The following is a 21660-nucleotide window of genomic DNA, read 5'->3' on the forward strand; positions in this document are numbered from 1 at the left end:
ACATTTTGTTCATTTTTTTCCACTTATTCAGATGGGAGTACATTTTCAGCTGTTTTTAAAAGCCCTAAATGCATTATCCGGAGTATCAATAATTCTCAAGAAGAAAACATTTTTAAAAGGAAAAAAAATAATGGTTCTATTCCCTGCACCATTGGCTGTGTCACTTTTCAAAAAATGTTTATTTTCATCAAGTGTGGGTTATAACTTGCTCAGAAAACCCTTTATCACTCTTGAGGGGAAAAAAATCACCTTCACCCCTTGCTGTTAGTCAGTCAAGAAGTGAAACAACATGGGTTAATAGGACTTCAGAATTTTCCCCAACAAATACACACAAACCTAACTGTTAAAGGCCCACGCTACAGTGCCATGCTTCTCAGTCAACAAAGGTATACTTAACCAGATTTTGATGCAGGTGATTACCTAGTCAACATAACACTTTTTTTTTAAAGATTTATTTATTCCACTACAAAGTCAGATATACAGAGAGGAGGAGAGACAGAGAGGATGATCTTCCGTCCTATGGTTCACTCCCCAGGTGAGCGCAACGGCTGGCGCTGCGCCGATCCAAAGCCGGGAACCTGGAACCTCCTCCGGGTCTCCCACGCGGGTTCAGGGTCCCAAGGCATTGGGCCGTCCTCGACTGCTTTCCCAGGCCACAAGCAGGGAGCTGGATGGGAAGTGGAGCTGCCAGGATTAGAACCAGCACCCATACGGGATCCTGGGGCGGTCAAGGCGAGGACTTTAGCGGGTAGGCCATGGCGCCGGGCCCAATACATTTTTTTTTTTTTAAGCAAAACACCATTTACCATTTGCTTATCATTATAAAGGACGACTCCTGATTTTAAGCAATCAATTATGTCAGGATATTGTAGTAATTAGAAAGCTATCTGGTCTCATTTTCCACTTCTCTGCTGGATAGATCTACCAGGTAATTAAACCTCAAATGTATAATGGCAAAAACCACAAAAAAGTGCTTTTTAAATACTCATTCATTTTTAGTTGAAAGAGTTACAGCGAGAAGAGACAGATTTTCTTCATCTGCTGGTTCAGTAGCTGATCGGCTGCAACAGCTGAGGCTGAGCCAATCTGACGCTGGGAGCCAGGAGCTTCTTCTGGGTTTCCCACATGGATGCAGGAGCCCCAGGTACTTAGGTCATTCTCCACTGTTTTCCCAGGTCACAAGCAGGGAACTGGATCAGAAGTAGAATAGTTGGGACACAAAGTAGTACCCATATGGAATGTCAACACAGCAAGCAAAAGCTTAGTCTACTAGGCCATGGTGCTGGTCCCAAACACAAAAATACTGATAAATACTTCAATTTTCTCTACAAATGACACCCTTAGACCAAGCTCAAATGTCACAGTTAAATTCTTCCTATTCCATCAGCAACTATGACAAAGTTGCCTTTACAACTCTCTCACTTTAAGACTAAACAAAGCCCTTCAGTTAGTTCCTCTCCACGCTTCACATGCCTTTCTCCATCCCAAGCTATCCACCACTTCCAGATGAATCCTATCTAGAAATGCACCACTTGGGTTTTCACTTTCCTGATAACAAATATCCTGTGACTGCTTACTATGTATAGGTCAAGTCTCCTACCATAAAATGTATTCTCTCCAACATATATTTCAGGTATAGAATCATTTCCCTCAATCAGTAATTCTCAATTCTCTACTTATCTCGGATTCTCTTTATACCCATAAGAACTACTGAGAATTCTTGCTTACATAGACTTAGATCTGTGTTAACTGTATTAATTGAAAATAAGGAAACTCGGGCCCTGTGCAATAGCCTAGTGGCTAAAGTCCTCTCCCTGAACACACTGGGATCATATATGGTCCCGGTTCTAAACCCAGCAGCCCTGATTCCCGTCCAGTTCCCTGCCTGTGGCATGCAAAAGCAGACGTGGACGGCCCAAAAAAACCTTGGGACCCTGCACCCACATTGGAGACCCGGAAGAGCTCCTGGCTCCTGGCTTAGGATTGGCTCAGCTCCAGCCGTTGTGGCCGCTTAGGGAGTGAACCATAGGACGGAAGATTTTCCTCTCTGTCTCTCCAATGTATATCTGACTTTCCAAAATAAATAAGTAAATAAATCTTTAAAAAAAAAAAATCAGGAAACTCAGTTTTTATTAAACACTGCATCGGGCTCGGCGGCGTAGCCTAGTGGCTAAGGTCCTCACCTTGATCCCATATGGCCACGGGTTCTAATCCCGGCAGCTCCACTTCCTCTCTATCTCTCCTCCTCTCAGCATATCTGACTTTGTAATAAAAATAAAATAAATCTTAAAAAAAAAGAAGAAGAAACATTTAAAAAAAATAAATTCACTGCATCAAAACAAAGGTTTTATGGAAACTATTCTCAGAAACAAGAATAGTGAGGAGAATGGCAGTGCTTGACATCATTGCACATCTTTTTGTCTTAATACAAGCATGTTACAAAAAGTTCACAAAAAATAGAATTTAAACAGTAACCTTTAAGACCGTGTACTGGGAGCTTGGCCTTGAAACTCCCGCACTAAAAGTTAATAGACTGCAGGCAGAAATTTGTTCTAATTACAACATCTAGGAAGCTGGCAGATATGTGGGTCAGGGGGCTGGCCTCGGACAGCAGTTCCCACAGTAGGCTGGGCCTAGCTTCCGTGCTCCCTGGCTCCGCACGTGCTGCTCCTCCTTGCACTCCCTTGTCTCAGATGACACACTACTAGGGTCTCCCAGTCTCTGACCGTGAACCTATAAACGATATGCCAAATTGTTTTTTTTTTCCACCAAGAAGCTCTCTGCAAGTGTTTTAAAGCAAACAAAAGCTAATAGATCAACTTAAGTAATAATAATTTGATGACACCAACTTTGAGAAAAATTCATTTAAAAACATAACTATTTCTCCTTTTCAAATGGTACTAAATATACCAACTTGTGACATGAAAATAAATGTCAAAATTTTATTTTTAATTTCTCTTCAGCTTAAATATTTACATTCTTAGACATGAAAGATACAAAGACATCACCACACAATCATGCATTTTTTGTTAAGCACAGCTTACTAAATTTAAAATATTATATGTGGGTATAAAGTAGAATTCTGGTTGCAAAACATTCCTTACCAATGAATTTATTCTACATCTTTTAAATAAAATACATTATAGTGAGTGTGAGATACTTATACAGAAGAAAAACGGGTAAGTCAAAACTTCCTTTCTGGCTATAAAAAATATTTCTCATAAAATTTCATTAATAACTGAGTTGATTCAATAATTGTACTGTAAAACTAAAGCAGAACTGAATCTCAAACTTCCAGTGAAGACTCCTGAACCCCTTGAGGTTATCTTGGTATTTTTTCTACAATATGGGATTTCTGAAGAAACAGCTCACATTCATTTACTTGTTTAATTTGTTCTAGGTGCCACAGTTAGGTGCCATCCCAGCTGAGACAACAGTCTCTAACTTCATGGGATTGAATGCAGGATCACACGAGGATTTCAGATTCCAACTAAACATTTGGAGAAGGGCATTAAATAATTTCTGGAAAAGAGAAGTTTTTTTACAGGCTCTCACTAAACTTGTGAAGTAAAATTCATAGGAAACATGTTTGTTTACCTAATCAAATATTCATTTTTCCATTTCAAAAAAGTGGAACAGAGGGATTATTTCATCTCTACAAGAATGTGACTCACAGAGGTTGTACATTCATTAACGAATAAAACAGAAAAGTAAGCTTTCTTGCCATCTTTCAGACCCAATACAGAACAGTAAATGGTTTCCAGCATAAAAAAAATAAATAAATAAAACCCACCAGTAACACCCTGGTAGAAGACTGTGAAGGTGGGTAACAAAATAAGGAAGTAGAATTGATCCTGAGGCCAAGGGGTGCCAAGTTATTGCCTTACTATATTCCAAGTCTTTGCTCAGCTGACCATGAAAAACTGAACATCCTATTCACGAGCCCAGGAGCTAACAGTGAGAAGTCACCTAAGACAGGGTATCAGGTTATTCTAAAAACATGGATAGTCATGGCTTTTGTGGGACTGGGTGTCCATAATGAAGGGAACCCTCTGCAACCAATCTTGTTAAGACAGAGTGCTCAAAGTCAACCATAATCTCACAATCTAAACAGAATACTTGTCCCTGAAATTAATGCTTGATACATAAACTACCCATATTTTTACATTTAAAGCTTAATTTTCAACTAATTTAAATGACAGCCTGGTTCTAATACAAAATTTCAACAAAAAGAGAGCATTTGTACTTCATATCAACTCTTTCAAGGAGACTGCCCTCCAGACATCCATCAAAGCATCTCCAAATTTTGCACGGACTGTGATAAACCTTCAGTAGCCACTGCAGTGAAGACTTCCTACACAACCTCTTCCCGAGGGTCTCTACCACAATGCCTACTTCCACCTCTTTTTTCCTCTTCATTGTCTACAAATTATATACACTTTGAATTATACTGTTACCAATATCAAAACATGCATGGCCTATAATGATAAGGCCATGTTGTGATAAAAGTACAGCTAGGCAATTCTGTTGTAGCATGAACATCACAGAGCGCACTTACACAGCCGTAAGTGCTATGACCCATTACACACGTAGGCTGTGTGGTATCAGCCTACTGCTCCTGGGGCTGTGCTTGATACACAAGCCCAAATGAAGTAACGCAATTAAGACACATGGTAAACACACAGTGCATATGCCTATGCTTTTACATAGCTTTATAGTAAGCTTTGTCTATGTAAACAGAAGCAGTACACTAAAGAAATGACAGAAAGTACAGTATAGTAAATAGAAAAACCATTAGTAGTCATTTGCTTCCCAGCATTAGCTATAGATGTACATCAGCTTTAACGTAACAGGCACCTCAGAAGGTCTGTTCACAGAAGCATCACTGTAAGCATGTGAGGACTGTGTTGTGTTACAACAGCAAGAGAGTAACATCACTGTGCAATAAGAATTTTCCAGCTCCAGTATAATCTTACGGGACCACTGATGTGTAAGGGTCCACTGCAAACAGAAATGGTGTATGATATTTCGCAACAAGGCATTTTTGTGAACTAAACAGTGTGCCTTCAAAGGATGTATTCATTCTACTCCCTGGAATTTGTGAAGATTATATGACTATTTAAAATATTATTTTCTATAGCAAAAATTGTTACGGCCTTTGGGGACTGGCAGAGTAGCCTAGTGACTAAAGTCCTCACCTTGCATGTACCAATATCCCATATGGAAACCGATTTCCTGTCCCAGCGGTCCTTCCCATTCAGCTCCCTGCTGTGGCCTGAGAAAGCAGTCAAGGATGGCTCAAAGCTTGGGACCCTACACCTGTGTGGGAGTCCCAGAAGAGCCTTTGGGCTCCTGGCTTTGGATCGGCTCAGCTCCAGCTGTTGAACCCACTTGTAGAGTGAGTTAACAAATGGAAGATCTTCCTCTCTGTCTTTCCTCCTCTCTGTATTTCTGACTTTCCAATAAGAATAAATCTTTTAAAAATTGTTAAGGATTTTGAGAAGATGTGCTTTTCTTGGATCATCCTGCTAAGCCCTAAATCCAATTACAAATGTCCATGTAAGATAGACATCTGAAAAATAAAAAAAGATAGATATCTGGAGGAAAGTAGTAGGGAAGCCCGGAATTATGCACCATGAATAAAGCACATCTAAAGCCATCAAAAGCTAGATGTGGCAAGAAATGTATTCTTCCCTAAGCCCTGCCACAGAGTGTATCTCTGTAGACATCCTGATTTCTAACCTGGCCTCTTAGAGCTGTGAGAGAATATATTTTTGTTGATGTAGACCACCACCTACTCTGTTGTAATTTGCTAGGAGCAGCCCTGGGAAACAAACATAGCTTACAGTACTATAACCAAAGGCCGTTTTATACATACTAACCCCTCCCCCCAAATGAGGTGGGGGAGGGAAAAAAAAAACCCTACTGATTCATTACATTCTTGGCAGAGGAGATATTCAGACTTGGTTAACACCTTCTGAATGCAAAGGGAAAAATCCACATCACTTCTATAAATGGTAAAGAATCCTATTTGCGAATTGTGGATTTGGAAGAGACTGTTTTCCAGAGTTCACAGTTTTACTTAGTTATGACTTCAGATTCCAGACATCTGCCAACTTTCTCACTTTACTTAATACTGCAGTTCCTATGAATTTTTAAAAATTTTAATGATTGAAAAGGTAGACAGACCAACAGACAGACAGAGATCTCACTTGCGCTGACTCACTTCCCTCCCGCCAGAATGCTCCTTACAGCCAGCAGAGGTCAGGCCTAAGCCAAGAACAAAACACTCAATCCAGGACAGGTACCCAACTATCTGAGAAGCACACTAGCAAGAGGCTGGAAATAACAGCAGAGCTGGTATTGGAATCCAGGCACTCCAACATGGAATATAGGTATCTTAGCTGGCATCTTAACTATTACATCACATGCTCACACCTCTATAATTTAGCGAAACAAACAATCTCAGTAGCCTTTGAGTAAATGGCCGCCATAAAAGAGCATTCTGGATTTTCCCAGTTGGTCACCAAAACAAACTTCTATTTGACTATTTGACTCTCAGGTTTAATTTAATAATAATCTGAAATAGAATACAGTTTAAATTTAGACTCAGGGTTCATTTTCTACTGTTCACCTAATGTCAAAGTGCATTTTTACTTATTTTTTACTTCAATTTTACTTTTATAAAATTGGTCCACATATGCTGAATTTATTTTATTGTCATTAACACTTGACTGAGAATCACATCTGGATTATTTAAAAGACAACAACATCAGACCTTGCCAAAAATGGAGTTAGAGGTATTTTTCCTTTATATATTTACATATATATGTATGTATATAGATACATACACACACACATATATATATTGAATTTTTTAATTATGTGGTGCAGTTTCATATAGACTGGGATTCCCCCCCCCCCCCAGGGTATTTTTCTATGGACTGAAAACAAATTAAAATGTGAGACTGGTCATTCATCTAAATAACGACAAGAAGTCTAGATTTGTTCAGACATGCAAACAGATAAGACCTCTAGAAATAATTTCGGCCTGCATCCTCACAAATGGATTATGGTAATGAATACTGGTTTTACTTTATAGCTAGCTGTTATTCCAGAAAGAACCTATTCCTTCCTCTAACGTCATAAAAGGTAGAAATCCAGATATCACAGGAAGCATATACTGACTGAAAATACTATGGGAATGATCTTTCATTTATAGAAGACCCAACCTCAACTGTCATTGAGTATGCTAAAGTAGGTGAATTAGTTCAGATGTTATGAAAACAAATACACGTGCAACCCAAATGAAAAGAAATCTATAACCACAGCATTGCTTTTCACAAACCTCTTGATACACTGATTATTTAGAACTAGACAAAACATATAGCTATCATTTTTTAAGATACGCTATTTTTCTAAGGTGAACAATAAGGTAACTGCCAATAGCTACAGTTAGTAAGCAACTAGTTAGCAAGCAAATGAAAATTCTGAGTTTTCTAATCAACACAGGTGACATGGTAACATACCTTCTTAAGTTACCAATGGATACTCACACTTGAGAGAACTCAGGCTTCAGAACCTATTCACTTCATAGGAAAAGGTGCATGTTTTTACATGTAGGAGGGTACTTCAAACAGCTCATGAAAAAAATTAAAAGGTAAGTTTAGGGACGTTTAGGGACAGGCACTTGGCTAACAGGTTAGAAATCAGGTAGCCCATGTTCCACCAGAGTAGCAAGATTTGATAGACAGCTCTAGCTCCTGATTCTAGATTCCTGAAAAGGCAGACCCTGGGAGGAAAAAGTCCAGGCTCAATAACTGAGTGTCTGGTATCCAACACCAATTGGTCTGTGCATCTGGAGGGCAGACCAGCTGGTAGGATCTCTCTGTCTTCTTCTCTCTGTCTCTAAAATATATACATTTACAAGATAAGCTTATTTGAAAAGATTTAATTCATGATAGAGTCTTTTCAGAATATGCATCTTCTTTTTGAAGACACCATGTTTGCCACAAAGAAGTACTACTGTTTTATCATGAGGCCAAAACAATGAGTAGATTAGCTTTCCTGAGAATACCAAATTGTCTTATATGCTATTTCTATGTTTAAACACAATCCAGGCTCTAAAAAAAAGTAGTAATATCTTTGTGCATATTTGAAAACACTGCATGACATGTACACTTAATATGTTAGTGGAAAAACTCTTCATTAATAGAACCATTCATACTTATGCAAAAATGTTGGTCATATTGTCATTGCTAATATATGTGATCACATTTTTAGAACATAATACACTGTATTTCAAAGAAATGTTAATTTTTGTAATAAAAGGTGCATCACATTATGGTGATGGATATGAATGAAGTCAACACATTTCTTAAATCAGGCTTCAGTAGTGCTACTCCACATCATCCCTGCAATCCCCAGGCACAGGAACGTAGTATTTCCAAGCAAGGACTCTGGAATCTCAACTGTACCATTTACTAACTGCACAAACTTCATCTCTCTACAGTTCACTTTCTTCTTCTACTTGGTCATTATAATAATCTCTCCCTAAAGGATGTTTTTAAGAACATAATATTAAAACACTCAGAACATCATTGGGCAGCATGTAAAAATTGTTAGATTTTGTGCTTAAATGGAATTACTGTCAATTATGATAATAATCAATTTTGCACTTATTCAGGAATATCTATATAAGACAACAAGAAATTTACCCCATTGGTCAAAAAAAAGTCACTTTAGTTAAATCTGTTTTATAAAACTTGTGACTATCTTAATGATAGTTGGCCAACTATTATCAAAACACAGCATTAATTTGATTAATATTTTTCTTTCTAATTCAGGATAGAGAGAGCTAAGGTATTAGAATGATATTAGTGCCCAAAGAAAAGTGCTTAAGTCTTAGTTATCTCTTAATTATTTTAGTAATTAATATGCATGAATGCGTTATACAAATAAAGAAAATACAAATAGTTTAAGAATTTTCCGACAGTAGGTTTAAACCAAACAATGGCAGCTTTTGGGTGGTTATGATACAGAGTGGTTAGGCTGGCATTTGGGATTCCATGTCAGAGTGATGGAGTATGTATCCTGCCTCTAATTCCAATCCAGCTTCCTGCTAATGAGTGCCATGTGGCACCAGAGAATGCCTCAAGTTTACTCGAGTTCCTGCAACTCATATGGAAAGGTTGGAGTTCCTAGATCTTGGCTTCATCCTGGGCTGTCAATAGCATCTGAGGAGTAATCAACAGATGGGAAACCAATTTCTCTCTCTCTCTTTTTTTAATTTAAAAAGTAGCTTTCAGTGAAAAGAAATGTCTTAAGAAACTATTTTCAGCAGTACACTTAAATAAGAATCTCACCAAGTCAACTTTTACAAACCAAAAAGAGCTATTAATGCTAATTTCAGTACAAAGTCTTTTCAACTTCATGGTTCACAACCTAACAAATATTTCCATGGTTTGCTGACAGATGCCAACTAATTTTAGACATATGAACTACCTAAAGGAAAATAAGGTAAAATCTTTTTGGAACTAGTAGACTCAGAAATATTAGCATCATAAATATTGAATATGTAATTCATAATTGTGTGATGTAATTTTAAAAACCATATGCATGATAGATTTAATAAAGCACTTGCCGTCTCTATTTAAAATTGCTCATTACATCGTTATATACAGAAGTCTAACTAGTTTTAAGTAGAAGCCTAATGATGTCTCTCAGGGAGTAGAAGAAACCTGTTTCTCAATGAACTCATCAACATCCCTTTACAGATGTCTTAATTTGCATCTACACTACAATGAACCAGCATAACTTTCCCACAACATAGGGACAATATGAAATGGAGTGGAAATCTGTCACAACAGTTTAGACACTGGCTGGCATAGATCTCATTCTGGAGTGCCTGGCTTCAAGTCCACTGTCCTGCAAAGTCCAGTCCTCGGAGTCCAGTTTTGGACCATTAGAGGAGTGAACCAGTTGATAAAAGTGTTTTCTTTGTATGTTTCTCTGCCTTTCAAATAAAAGGAAAAATAAAAATGTTAAGTGTATTTGCACATTCTAGGCACTTTATTAGATACAGATAGATTTAACTTATGTTTCCCAACTGTAAATCTAAATTTTTACATTATCATTTCCCTTTGAGTCATTCATGTATGTTTTTCCTTGACCTTGAGTAAATTCAAAGTGCTAAATTCTGTCATGATATCTTTGCAATATCTAACCAATTATCATTAATCAGAACTGGATATGTGTTAACTCGTTTTTAGAATAGAAAATAGGCATTTAAGAGATCCATTCATTCAAACAGTATTGAAATGTGTTTCAGTACTAAGAATACAACAGTGATTGATACACAAGCTTATCACCTCCTCCTTGGAGCATTAGGTCTGTGGGCAATGAGCATGAAAAAAGAAAGTGATGAATTGAGGGATTCAATTCAAATGAGAATTTCTCCTAACTTCTTTAATCCTTCTTGGTGATTCAAAATGTCAAACCTTAAGGAATGGTAACATTTCCTTCTCCTTCCATTTCTTTTATTTCTTTATGCTGATTGACTGCAGAAGCACAGATAGAGGTCTTCCATTTTTTGGTTCATTCTGCAAAAATGGTCACAATGGTACTGGCTGGACCAGGCTGAAGTCAGAAGCCTGGAACTCCATCCTGATCTCCTAGCTGAGTGGCAAGAGCCCAAGTACTTGTGCCATCCCCCCTGCTTCCCCAGGCAGTGAAGCAACCAGGACTCAAACCAGCACCCATAAGCAATGCCAGTGTTATAGACAGTGGCTTAACACATTCTGCCTCAATGTTGGCCCCTTTTCACATTTCTAAATACTTTCTTGGGGTTGGTGTAATGGCTCGTCTTCCACTGGTAAGCACTGGCATCCAATATGGGTGCCAATTTGTATCCTGGCTGCCCCACTTCCAATTCAGCTCCCTGATTGTGGCCTTGGAAAGCAGTGGAGGATGGCTCAAGTCCTTGGAACCCTGTAGCTGAGTGGGAAATCTAGAAGAAGCTCCAGGCTCCTGGCTTCGATCAGCTCAGCTCAGTTCCAGCCCATGTGGCCATTTGGCGAGGCAGGCGGGGGGAAGGGATGGTGAATCAGCAGATGGAAGGATCTTTCTTCCAGTGTGTCTCTCCTTCTCTTCATAAATCTGCCTATCCAATAAAGTAAATAAATTATAAAAATTGCTTTTAAAAAAAAAAGCTTCTTAAGTGCCTTCAGAAAGTAGGTACTCTAATAATACTTGCTGCTATACCACACTACTATGGAGGAAGTGACCAGGGCACTATCCTATCAGTGTAAGATCCTTCAATGTCCCGTGAAAGACTTCTGGCTTGCTGTTACGCTGACTGCAAGATGACACTGCACCCATTTTCCTCTGCAGCATCGTGCCAACACAAGCAGAAGCACAGAAAAGAGTTGACCTTCGTCTTCACCTTTCCAGGTTTAAGACCATGTGCATGGTTGTCTTTTCTTCCTCCTGCCATTTCCGACAAAGTATTGATGACTCATACTGCATCATATTGTATCATATTGCAAAATACTCAAATTTCTCCTTAGAATGGCTTCCGTCAAGCTGCCTATTACACAGACCACTGAGAGGTTTGTTTGCGCTCAGACAGGTCAAGGTTAGCACTGCACCTGGCCAAATGGAACAACCTTGATGTTTCTGGAGCACTCTTTCAAAGACATCTTGAAAACTCTCCAGATATGCCCCCATTCTTCTGCCTTACCACATATGCCCCTTCACAATTGTTTTGAAAAGTACAGACAGGAAGTTTTGATTCCACTGCATAATGCATGAACTTGTCATTTTTATATTAACTATAGCTTTCATATCTACTTGCTAAGGAAGTTAGGCTGGGGTCTATGATTTATTGAGAAATTGAAGAAATGATGAGAAAAATGCCTACGCTCTTACTGTAAGATGTTAAATGCTGTATTCTCTAGAATCTCAGCATGGCTGCTCTGCCAATACTTTACCTGCTTTTATTATTTCCCTTTGTTTTCCAGAAAAATGCTTTGCTACGACCTACCTTTAAACATCTTGGCATTTGTTTCCAGGCTGCCTTGTTTTTAGAAAGCATTTCATGCTAAAGCAAAAAGTGATACTTTAAAATTATTCTTACATGGGCCCGGTGGCGTGGCCTAGCGGCTAAAGTCCTCGCCTTGAAAGCCCCGGAATCCCATATGGGCACCGGTTCTAATCCTGGCAGCTCCACTTCCCATCCATCTCCCTGCTTGTGGCCTGGGAAAGCAGCTGAGGACGGCCCAATGCCTTGGGACCCTGAATCCGTGTGGGAGACCCAGAAGAGGTTCCAGGTTCCCGGCTTTGGATCGGCGCAGCACCGGCCCGTTGCGGCTCACTTGGGGAGTGAAACATCGGATGGAAGATCTTCCTCTCTGTCTCTCCCTCTCTGTATATCTGACTTTGTAATAAAAAAAAATTATTCTTACAAGTCCAAGAACACCTCCACAGAATTACAGTATCAAGTTTTACTCCCAGGGAAAGCAAGTTGAGTTGAGAAACACAAAGCAGCCATACAAACTTGCCCACAGGAAAAAAAATCTGGGCAATTTAACAAAGAAAAAGCATGAGATTAGTTTACATAGCAGTAGATATGTGGTGGAGAATTACTCAATCTGTACTCAGCTTCCTGCTGGGTTAAATGTAAGCTAAATTATTATTTTGCTCAAATCTACGCCCTTGTGGATTATAAAAGCCAAACTCTCTTTTAAATCTGCTTTCTACATTATAACAAAAAGTCTCCAATCCCACACACACAGCACCGAGCACAAAATCACTTCCATTCTATTTTAACAAATAAATGTAGTCACAGAATTGTAAGCTATTGTAAAGATATGCACCAAGTTAAAGAACAATTTCATTAGAAAGTCTGTCAGTTCCTTACTTTTAAATATTTCCCCACTTTACTGCAACATACTGGCAATGTTTATAAATTAATGTAATGCCCTATGTTGTATGAACACTGCAAAATCTTAGTGTGAGTATCAACTATGGAAGCAGTGAATTCACGAGAGCAATGCATTCAGCACGTACCTCACCGCTGACCAGAGATAAGCATTAACAGAAGATAAATAAGCCTACCACAACTCCAAACAGGCTCATGTTAGAAAAACTCTTACATGGAGAAATTTCACCATGGCACAGCACTCTGGGGCTCAATCCAACATCCCACTGGAACACAGAATGTGTGTTCAGCACAACAGTAATGGCGGCAACGAGGAGGCAGCAGAGGAGCCTGCAGGGCCTCCTTATCATGACTGGGAAAAAAAACCCTCAAGTGATTCAATTCACCTGTCCCACCCCTACACTGAAATCATTACCTTATGGAGTAAATATTTAACACAGCTGAATGCTGTGGTAGACCCATTACCTCTCCTGCAATCAATTTCTACTATCAGGATGTCCTGAAATGACACCACATCAATCATGCACTCGACTACTCTGTGAGTTGAATCCTTGCCCTTCCTAACTCCTCTCTACCCTCCTTTATTTTCCCTGTATCATATGCTCACTGACACCTGTATCAGAGCATGTTAAGTGGCAAAAGGAAGACGTTGTGAGACCAAGGAAGAAAAGGAAACCTGAAAGTCCTCAGCCAGCCTTCATGATCAGGCCTCCCTCTTCAGAGACCTCCTGACGATAACAGAGACAAGGGCAACTGGGTTCTCGCTTTCCTCAGAGAGCCTTGGCGAGGCTCTGAGACATGGACACAGTCAGGTCAGGGCAGAGTGGGCACGTTAACAGAGAATACTCACAGCAACAAAAACTACTGTAGCACACTGCTCAAGGTTGCAGACCCACAGGGAATCCTTCAGTGGTTGGGAGCATACATTCTGAAGCCAGACTGCCCAGCCTCAAATACCAGGTCTATCTGCCACTCACTCCCTGGTTTCTCTGTGCTACAAGCTTCTGCTTTGGCAAATGAGGACAATAATAACAAAGAAAAACATGTGTTTAGCACACGCAATGATATTTGACTCACAAAAATCTTACAGTAAAGGAAACCAACTAGAAGTGGTGTATAGAACATTCTCAATTTTTACAATATATTAAACGACACAAGACAGCGTTCAAAATAAAACAAATTCCATTATTTCATTTGTACAGTCTATCATTATTCCACATATGCTGAGGAAAGCTAGGGTCACTTTTTTGTGGATAGAAGTTTGGTTTTTATTATTCATTTTATGTCCTGTTACAATCTATCGCTAATATGCAACCAGCTTGAAACTCATGCTAAAAACTGAAATTATTACCTCAGAAATCACTCATCATAATTCAGTTTTTAGTAACTCTAAGAGGAAAAAAACTGCATTTCATGGACTTTACTACTCAGCATTTCAGGACTTCATTCCAAGGATAAGAATGTCATGAAATTTTTTAAAAGGACATATCTCATTATTTTGATATCATTTTCCAACTCTAGGGTTTTTTTTTTTAAATATACAACTTATTCATTACTTAGTTTCAAGTAGTTTGAAGTGTGTCAGGCACATTAAACCACGCAGCAATGGCTTCTAGGCACTTAAGAGTAACAGTTAAGTGCTATTAAGGTGGTACAATTATTTTCATTAGTATTTATCAGGCTTTTACAAATTCTTAGGAATAAAAGTGTATGTCAACATCTGGCATATTTATATATAACATATTTTAATACAATATTATTGATTAAATTTTGGAGATTCTGTGATTGTGCTCGAATTTATAAGATGGAATGTTTCCATTACAATGAATACTACTATATGTCCAAATGTGGTTTCAAATAATTTTGAATATTGAAACATTTGTTACCAAAGGCACAGAAAAGTAAAACATACTCCAACAAGACCTTCTTAGCTCTCTCAAGCAGTAGTCTGATTTTGTCTGAGAAACAAGCAACTTTGGCGATACATAGCCATCATCTATAATCATTTCCTTAGCAAAAGGCTGAGTGGATGCACATGCTATCAGCTGATTTAAGTGCACTGATATATCTAACTTTTTAAATGAACCAAACAAACCAAAGAAATACAACCACAAATCAAATACTATTCAATAATCCTATACTCCTCCCCCAAGTAGCAGAAAAACTGACTTTTGATGTTGAAAATGAATTTACTTATCATGGCCCTCTGAGGGCAGTATTACCTAACGCATAAACAGAAAACAATTTTTACCTACCACTCTAATTAGAATAATTTTTTAAAAATAAGAGCACATATACTTATTACACAAAACATTCCTCTCCTCATTATCTGTACCACTGAATGCTTAATAATGCATGTTTTCAAAAACTCTGTAAAGGAACATTTTCTTAAAACCAAGGCATAAAGAAAGAATAGTTTAATGGCACAGTATCACAGAAACTGAATTTAACTAAAATATACTTAAGGTATTCTCCATTGAATAAATTAAGTTCCTATTGTGACGTTCTTTGTAGAACTAGTTATTTTTAAAAACTGCAGGAAATATTACCATATAATCTTTCAGCAAAGATAAAGTAACTCAGAGACAAACATGCAATCCAGAGGCTTCTTAAAGCAGCCAATATGTTCATGTTATGAATTACTTACTTATTAGTAAAATGACACAAATGACAAACTGCCAGTATATGTCAAAGCACTCACTTCATTTCCATAAGCGACCTTGGAGGTGTAAAACTTTTGGCATAGAGTATCATCAATTTACTTCCTAAAATCTAAATTGGTGTGCATTGGTCTTATTCCTTTTCCTTATAAAGTATGTATTTCATAAAAAGTAAGGAGAAAGTTCTCTGCTGTTCACTAGTGAAAGACATTTGTGGAAGTACAAAATAATGAATAACTACATTTACATAATCCAATGCTACGACACACCTTTAAATATAGAAAGTTCTGATATTTGTAACAATTTCATATTAAGCTATTGATCTATTAAATTCTAAACTCCACACCATTCCCAACCTCCTCCCCTCTAACAACCACCAAAAACTCTACTTAAAAAAACTAGAATGATTTCTGAAGGGAGATAAAAATTATTGCAAGTAAACAAGCAACCAAATTTACATTTATATGGCAAGATCACCTGAAACAAGACGCCAGTTAGTAAACACTTCCTTTTTTACTTGTTTTGTACTTACTTGCCTCTACAACTTACAATTTACCTCTACTCAGTTGCTACGCCACTGGCATAACAGAGTAAATCAAGTTTTTATATTTATACTACTAAATTAGGTTTTAATATGAGTATTTTTAATATGAGTAGTTCAAGTATTATGAGTAGTTTAACGTGGAGATAAAATGATCAAATTAAATATAAGTCCTTTTTTGCTGGAAACAAAAACTGTAATGAGTTATCTTAACAGAGCCAGTTGAACATGGTAAACACACAGAGAAGAGAAAGAAGGTCATGTTATAAAATTCTTTTCTGTAATAAAAATACACTTAAGTTTAAATATCTCTCAAGAAAGATGCCAGGAAACAACAGCTGCTCTTCTATATACTTTTACTTAAAAGTATAAAATTATGAACTTTGCTGCTGTGCTCCAGTCTCAAGCAAGTGACTAGCTTAGCCAAAAAAAAAAAATGGTTTATCCATTCCTGCCTTTGTATCTTGATCATCTTCTGTTCTAAAGTGTTACCAAGTTTACCAACATCTTTAATCAGATTTTCTTGAAATAAAACACATTAAAAAATTTAAGCCAAAACATTTCGCAAGATGCTTTAAAGAATATGTCAGAGAGTGAAATATTCTTCTGTTTTCAACATACTGGCCAATATTTTTTAAAATTACTATTCATGCTGGATCTTTCTGAGACACAATTAAAACACATCTATGTATCTTTAAATCCAGATTTTTCTGAAGTATTTCTCAAAATAATTCTGAAAATGTGATATCTGACATTTGTAAAATGTCCTTATAATTAAAAAACTGTAACTTCCTCTATGAAACACTTCATAGGCTATGGGATATTTCTACTTCTTTTGATTTTGTAAGCTGTTTTTGGTAAACATATTATGCTTAAAACTAAATTATAACAATTACCTGTGTAAAAATATTGATATCTCCACGCACCATTAAAGATTGTCTTTATAAGATGTAAGTTCTGTATTCAAAGTGAAGCTCACTGTTTTAATATAACCAATTCATTTTATGACCAAAATAAAAGCTCCTAGTCACAGGAACCATTCTCAGTGAATTTATGAACCATTCTTAATGAATTAGGCATCTCTCCCAGGTTCAACATCCCTACACTTCACCCAAAATTATTGAGTGCTATTGAATAGATTATTTGACAGAAACAACATTTTAAAAAGAAAAGACTTTAAAGAACCTCCAAATACATCTGTGTAAAAGTTAATCAGATTCTACTCAATTTACTGATTTCTTCAGGTCAACCCAAACCATTTCTCATCTTAGGCCACTAGGAAGAACTTGCCCTTTGCTGGGCACTCTCATCCCTAGGTGAGTCTGTTCATCCGCACAGGAGAGAACTGTGCCCACCAGGCTTCAGAACTCCAGGAGGAGGAGACACTCTCTGCAGCACTGGTTGGTCACTCAAACTGCTTAGTTTGAATTACCTATGCTGTATTATCAAATCTCAGGCTGAAAACGTTTATAAAACCCAAACACAGTTTCAGCTCTGGCCACACAAAAGAGAACTGTTGGCTATAAAATAATTTAAGATTAAAATGAACTACAGAATGAACACAATTCTACCACTATCACCCTGAAATTTCTAAGTAGAAACATAGTTTGCATGGGGTTAAATATGAAACCGTGATCACTGAATACTATTCCAAACCACACCTCCAAAGTATTTATATTGAATAGCTTCCTCTCAATTCCCTGTAAACGAATTCCCTCAAGATATATGAAAGAAATAGAAATCACTAGCAAGTACAAGATTCCAAGAAAACAGATTTTCTTTGTGACCATTCTCTTAAAAGGCTTCTAGAACGTTGTATGTTTATTTTGAAATACAGTGTTATCAACTGTAATCATCACACACAGATACTGTAAGCTGTTTTTGGTAAATACTTTTCAAAATTAAACAATTATCTGTATAGAAATATTGATATATACCACCACATACTCCTGAAAGATTAAAACACCTTTGTAACAAGCTAATTCATTCCACATATCTAATATTTTGTTCTCCGAATATATCTAAGTTGTGTCAACTTTTAAAAGCGGAAGTAAGCTTACACAGTCTCAGAAACTTTCACAAATTGACTCCTCTAAGTGATACTTAAATCTTGTCCACGTAACTTCAAAGACACTCTGCCTTTAATATTTTAATCACTTAAATATGCATGACAGTACTTCAAAAAGTTTATGAAAATGCAAATTATGAAGACTACGGATAATTTTTTTTAAATCTGCACCAGAATAAACATCTTTTAATTCCACTTTCCATGAACTTTCAAAGGTGCCCTTTCTATATCTCTTGTATGATTAAGACTTATTAACTAACTCTGAAGAAATGAAAGTTACACATAAAGCAAAGCAAAGACTTGTAAGTCTGCTTCCCAACAAGCCTGCTTTTTGCCAGCCAGCAAATCAGCACCATCACCCCATGCTAACAATGCCTCTACCTGGAAAACGCAAGTTGCTTTCCCCCTAAAACTTAGAAAAGGTATCAGGGTTGACAGAAACTAAAACTTCCACACATAATTCTACATACAAAAAGATGAACATATTCACATTCTTGCAGATAGGTACAGAGAAAGGTCCACTGTAGCTAATGATTCTCTATGCCCTTCCTGCAAACATGGATTACTGTCACTACAGCTGAAGTTTTTTGAGATAGATCTGACCTCTATTTCTTTATTAAAAGCAGAAAGTAATAGATTACTTTCCTTTAATCCTTACAGAAAGCTGTCAATATGTTGGCCTTGCAAAGCACATTTAAAACATTTCCGCTTAATAATTATGTACCAAAACTTTGATGTTTTCAGAAAGAAAGAATTTGCTGAAAGTCAAAATAAATACTACTGGTAATCTTCCTTGGTAACATAGATCAAAATGTCAAAAAGGAAAAGGAAAGTCAAATCAAGGATATTGTGAATTGTTCCAAATTTTATGAAAATTTCAATTGTTCTGGAAAATAAGTACTTTTGGAACTCTTAACCTTTTACCACTGTTCTTCTCAAGGACTTAAGGTCAAAATAATAACAGACATTTAAACAAACATACTCACTTCTACCTATACACACATATCATCACAGCATTTACAAACTGCTCAAGTCCAATATCTAACACATAATAAAAAAGAATGAATCATAAAGAACTATGCTTGAAAAAAATCTATGCCTGACATTCACCAAAATTCAGAACAATGAAGAGAAAAAGAGACTGTGAACCAAAGAAACTGGGTTACCCCAAACTTTTTTTTTCACAACTAGCAACATTTAAGTTCAAAATATCATGGTATTACTTAAAAAATAATAATAATAAATTTGGTACTCTCTATCTCACCCCTAGTGGTAGGCGTAAAGCAAATTAATTCATTTTGCAGTAGCAGTTGAAATACTGAGTAGTGTAAAATCATTAGTGTGTTTTTAAAGAGGATGACAATCCACCTGATTTCCTTAACCAAAAGCTTCTGGTATCAGACCATACTCATGGGTATAACCAAACAGGCTAGCTATCAGACATACAAAGAAACAAGAAAGTTCGTATTCCACTTAAACAAGAACTTTCTAAAACTAGGCTCTATACTAATTAACAAAATAAGGGGGAGGGGACACACAGGGAAACAATGATAATTAGTATGTACCCTTGGTTAACCAAACCCACGCATACATTCATTCTGTATATGCACAAACATCAGCAGCATCATAAACCGTCTCAAGTTTGAGCCATCATTCAGTTCGACATCTGCACATGTTTATGCGTCTCTCCAAACAACCTCTTGAACACCCTGCTGGAGCTGTCATTTTTTTCTTCTCCCTATCTGGCAGATGGCAAGTCAACAATCGGCATCAACAGCAGCCGAGTATCTCCCCCTCCATACGACCCCCCTAAACAGACACAATAATAACTTCTTTGTGCTTCCCTACAATGCAGCTGCTTAAACCATTTCGCTACAAGGCTGCTTTGCCTTAATAAAAAAAAAAAAATCCCTTCTGTCAAGTCTAAAAAGCAGCATAATGTTAAGCAAGCTAAAGCCACAGCACAGCTGCACACGGGCAGACACACTGACAGCTCCTCCCTTAACAAAGCCTTGTGAATTGAAGGGGGTTCATCTGAGGCTCACACAGTAATTAGTATAAAAAAGTCCGACAGCCTCTATTATGCTAAGGGGAAAAAAAAAACTGGACAGAACTGGGCTGCTGTTTTGCGTCAAGAGTTCTTCTGCAGAGTAGATAAATCATGTTGGGTTTTTTCCTCTCTTTTTAAAGACAGTAATAAGGAGGATGAGAGAAGCTAATTTGAAAACTTGGACACAGTAATTGTACCATATGGTGAGCATTTATCCTTTCTGAAATGCACGCTAACAGTCACTTACATGCACACTGCTTTGTTTTACAGTTGTTATTCTCTCTACCATATTCATAAAAAGGATTTGAATATCGGATACTCAAGAGAAGTTGTGTGTAATTAGCGACAGAACTGCCTAGGTTTAATTTATTGGATTTACACTGCATCTAGTAAAACACACAACAAAATTAAACAACACGTCTACTTATAAAATGTTTTTTCTTTAACTCAATAAGAAATTAATGAATACAAGATCATCTCAGGGTTCTAAGTTGAGGTACAGCTTACTTTGAAAATCCAGATAGATAAACCATGGCTATTGCACTGCTTTCTTCAGACAAATTTCAAAGTTACTATATCAGCATGAGAATAACTTCATTAACACCATCTGGCTTTTCTATATTTCACTGAGAAACATAGAACTCTTCATATCTATCAGTAAACCTAAAAGAAGTTCAATGTAAGTGTCCTAACATAATTTCTCAAAAAACTCTATCAGCTATAAAACAGTTCTCCAGTACTATGCCTACTACTGCACTAGGCACAGAAAGGGGATCTAACACAGTCTCCACATTTATAAAGCAACTAAATATCAACCAACTTAATATCTCTGCCTACTTCAAAATTCTATGAAATTGCCTACTATTTGAAAACATGGTTTCAGTAATACTACTCTTCTATTTATCAAGACTCAACACATATCAAATTGATACTTTTTCTGACAAAAAAAATTACAGAAAAAATTGCGAGACGAATTGAAATAAATTTAATGCCAGCTGTGTGCCTCCTCGGATAAGACATCGTTTTCAAATGCTATAAAAATGTTCATCCTGCTATAAACACTCGGACTAAACTACGAAAATCAAAGGACTCCTTTGCGTTTTCTTTCTAGGTCTGATTTACTTATATTTTTACTGAGAGAGTGAGCAAGAACGAGAAATTCTTCCAGCCACCGGTTCACTCCTCCAGCACCCTGAGAGGCAGGATAGGACAAGGCCAGGACCTGGGAATGCCATCTGAATCACCCACACTGCTGGCAGGGTACAAGTACTCGGGCCATACCTATGGCCTCTTAGGAACCAGAAGTGGAGGCAGGATTTGAACCCTAGAACTCTGATATGGATGCAGGCACCCCACAGAATGGTCAAACTGCTCCATCAAACACCTGCCCTGGTCCTCAAA

At 37.4% G+C, this 21660-nt stretch overlaps 1 protein-coding gene across 3 annotated transcripts in view; it reads right to left on the bottom strand.

Annotated features, from left to right (window-relative positions):
• AKT3 (AKT serine/threonine kinase 3) overlaps positions 1–21660 on the bottom strand; it is a 261075-nt gene that overhangs the window by 121923 nt on the left and 117492 nt on the right. The gene's annotated exons all lie outside the window — the stretch shown is intronic.

Source organism: Ochotona princeps, chromosome 10 (assembly GCF_030435755.1).
Source record: "Ochotona princeps isolate mOchPri1 chromosome 10, mOchPri1.hap1, whole genome shotgun sequence".
In the NCBI taxonomy this organism is placed as follows: Eukaryota; Metazoa; Chordata; class Mammalia; order Lagomorpha; family Ochotonidae; genus Ochotona; species Ochotona princeps.